The following is a 3,650-nucleotide window of genomic DNA, read 5'->3' as shown; positions in this document are numbered from 1 at the left end:
GACATGGCTCGACTATTGTTCCTTCGAGTCCCTAGTGACGTCAACACATCTCGGTGATCTGTGCACCTGTATATGCGAATTGTAAAGTGCGCTGCAATACACCACGGTTGTAGATACTTTTTTTTCCTTTTTCCCTAACTGACGGACATTTTTTCTTTTTTTTTCGTGAAACCGACTCCGCCATATTTTGTTTGCTTGGTTGAAACTACTCTTGAATTATATTTGGGTTCATGTATTTATTTTCATTTTTTTTAGGTACTTGCGCTGTCATGTTTTAGAAGGTAATAGCATTTGGGGTTTTTCTTTCCCTTTTTTTTAAACTAGAGGAGGGTATTTTAGTGGGTGAAATAAGACACTGAAATGATACAAAAGTAACACAGACGAGATAAAATGGCGGTCGCTCTACTCATTCTTAGTCACTGTTTCTTTCTCTGGTTTTGTCTGTTTGTCTGTCTACCTTACCCGTTTCAGAGTTTTTTTTTTCTCTCTGTCTACCGTCATTTCCTTCATTTCTTGCTCTCTCTCTTTCTCTTTCTCTCTCTTTCTCTCTCTCTCTCTCTCTCTCTCTCTCTATCTATCTCTCTCTCTCTCTCTCTCTCTCTCTTTCTCTTGATGCGTCGGTCGGAATTTCTATCTCTTTCTTTCTCTGTCTGTCTCTGTCTGTCTCTCTCTCTCTCTCTCTCTCTCTCTCTCTCTCTCTCTCTCTCTCTCTCTCTCTCTCTCTCTCTCTCTCTCTCTCTCTCTCTCTCTCTCTCTCTCTCTATTTCTCTCGCACTATCTATCTATTCATCTCCCTCCTCTCTCTCTGTCTCTCACTCTATCTCTCTCTTTCTCTCTACACCCTCTCTCACCTCGTTCTTTTTTTCTCTCTCTCAAATCAAAAGTGTCTTCGTACTTTTTCGCTCGACCCCTTAACACCAGCGACGATATATAAAGGAAATCGCGGCCTAATTAATCTGTAAGGCGAGGCGTTTACATTTAGTCTCCTGCCATTAACTGATTACTCGCGGATGAAAAATCAGATAAGAAACACGTAGAGAGAGAGAGAGAGAGAGAGAGAGAGAGAGAGAAGGGGGGGGGGGGTGACATTAACATGTATATATATATATATATATATATATATATATATATATATATATATATATATATAGAGAGAGAGAGAGAGAGAGAGAGAGAGAGAGAGAGAGAGAGAGAGAGAGAGAGAGAGAGAGAGAGAGAAAATAAGAGAGAGATAAAAATAAAGATAAGAGAGAGATAGAGAGAGAGAGAAAAAAAAAACTCTTGATCTGAACGTCGGCAAATTCATTCCATGCTTGGAACGGACTGTAAGGTGAATTATTTCTCTTGCTATGATCGAAAGACATCACTGGCCAGAGAGGCTAAGAATCTGTGTCTCTCTGTTTTGAAATTGGTGGATAGTGAAGAGTTCATGAGACTAAAAGAGAGAGGGAGATGGATGGATGGATGGATGGATGGAAGGAGGAAGAGAGAGGGAGACAGAGGGTGAGAGAGAGAGAGAGAGAGAGAGAGAGAGAGAGAGAGAGAGAGAGAGAGAGAGAGAGAGAGAGAGAGAGAGAGAGAGAGAGAGAGAGAGAAGAGGAGAAGAGGGAGAGAGAGAGTGAGAGAGAGGAGAGAGAGAGAGAGAGAGAGAGAGAGAGAAAGAGAGAGAGAGAGAGAGAGAGAGAGAGAGAGAGAGAGAGAGAGAGAGAGAGAGAGAGAGAGAGAGAGAGACTATTTGACTTTGACAAGTTTATAAGAGAGAGAGAGAGAGAAGGAGAGAGAGAGAGAGAGAGAGAGAGAGAGAGAGAGAGAGAGAGAGAGAGAGAGAGAGAGAGAGAGAGAGAGAGAGAGAGAGAGAGAGAGAGAAGAGAGAGAGAGAGAGAGAGAGAGAGAGAGAGAGAGAGAGAAAGAGAGAGAGAGAGAGAGAGAGAGAGAGAGAGAGAGAGAGAGAGAGAGAGAGAGAGAGAGAAAGAGAGAGAGAGAGAGAGAGGAACAATAGTACAACAGATAATGGTAAGACGTAAGTTAGCAATAAGAAAGAAAAAGGTAAAAGACATAGTAAGAGTAAAATTAACATCACACCATCAACACTCTTGCATTGCAAGGGTTCTAATATCAGACATGCAACACACGGACTCAGTCTTCCCAACGAAACAGACTTGCAATCAAATCATTACTTGCATACCCGATCATCTCTCTTAACACACATCTCCTTCATGATTCATCATAGCCGCCCATAGATTCGAATTTGCAACATCTCTACAAATCCTCCCCCTTCCTCCCCGTACAAACTGATATCGCGAAAGATGTTGCAAGCAATGTGTACTCACGCCGGATGCCTGCTCAGCGCAATGGCCACACCTGGAGTTAGCCCAAGTGGTGCGCACACGATCTCCTCAAGTATGTTATTGATCCTGCGTAACTAGGCGTGTGGGTGGATGGGGAATGGGGGTTGCAGCGCTGGACATGCATATAGTCGATGGTTGTAAATATTACGGGCGTATTGTGGAGGGAGTGATTCATTTCCCGTCCCTCGTTACTGCATCCTCGAAAGACAATGATGTTGATAAGTGATAAATGGATAGATGAAATGATATATGTATGTACAATGTTTTTTTTGCTTTCTTTCTTTCTTTTCTTTTCTTTTCTTTTTTGCATATTTGTGAATTTCGTTTCCTGTCTTTGTTTACCTTTGTTTCTCTCTACGATGAAATTACTCGATCTACTACTTTAGAGTTGAGTGTCTCCCTTTGAACAATCGATAAACGTGTATGCACGCTTAGTCAGAACAACACCCGAAAACACCACGTGATCTATCAGTCGAAGTCACAAACAGCAAATATTCAATTCCGTTTCTGGACCATTTCCGCACACGTGGGAAACCCAAACTGCCTACTCTTCAACAGACAACTAACTACCACGCGAGCGGATATCTATGCCCTGCCACCCATCTTTCAACGAAAACTCATACGATAACAAAGATAACACACAATGGCTTACAGACCTTGACGAACGGCCGTCTGGCTCGATGTCTGACAACGTCTTTTAAAGAACTTCTGGTCCGTGGAGTGTCTGATTAAGTAGAGGTTTCACGCGGCTGATACTTGAGAAAGACCTAGGACCGCCGCCATGCTAGGTAGAGAGTGGTTTTTCGTTCTTTGGTGTGTTAATGTGAGGTTCTTATTGCTTAGCGAGCGCTAGAGTGCGTTGGAGATTTGCTTACATGTAGGTGCGGTGGGTAATAAGAAGCAATGGGTGAAGGCGCGACACAAGACGAGTTTGTACTTAATTGCGGAGTGTTACATGTAGGAATACCCTGGAAGTTGGTGTGTGGCGTTGTTTTAAAGTTGGGTAATTGCTTGCAGAGAGGAATTGAAAGTAATGTGGAAATAGTGCATGGCAAGTTGCAGAGAGAGAGAGAGAGTGAGAGAGAGAGACAGAGAGAGAGGGAGAGAGAGAGAGAGAGAGAGAGAGAGAGAGAGAGAGAGAGAGAGAGAGAGAGAGAGAGAGAGAGAGAGAGAGAGAGAGTGAGTGAGTGTGTGTGTGAGTGAGAGAGAGAGAGAGAGAGAGAGAGAGAGAGAGAGAGAGTGAGTGAGTGAGAGAGAGGGAGAGAGAGAGAGAGATTCCGACCGACGCTAGTAGATAAAAGA

General features: G+C 43.2%; 1 protein-coding gene across 1 annotated transcript in view; it reads right to left on the bottom strand.

Annotated features, from left to right (window-relative positions):
• LOC122247731 (zinc finger protein datilografo) overlaps nt 1-2,914 on the bottom strand; it is a 590,387-nt gene extending 587,473 nt beyond the window's left edge. Inside the window, exon 1 of the mRNA XM_086545957.1 lies at nt 2,691-2,914. The gene's annotated coding sequence lies outside the window, so the exon portion shown is untranslated. The remainder of the gene's footprint in view (nt 1-2,690) is intronic.
• Nucleotides 2,915-3,650: the final 736 nt, after the last annotated feature.

This window comes from Penaeus japonicus, unplaced genomic scaffold (assembly GCF_977035675.1).
Source record: "Penaeus japonicus unplaced genomic scaffold, GWHDUDI00000001_assembly GWHDUDI00000017, whole genome shotgun sequence".
Taxonomy (NCBI): Eukaryota; Metazoa; Arthropoda; class Malacostraca; order Decapoda; family Penaeidae; genus Penaeus; species Penaeus japonicus.
The sequence above is the reverse complement of the archived record's forward strand: the minus strand, read 5'-3'. Positions and strand labels throughout refer to the sequence as shown.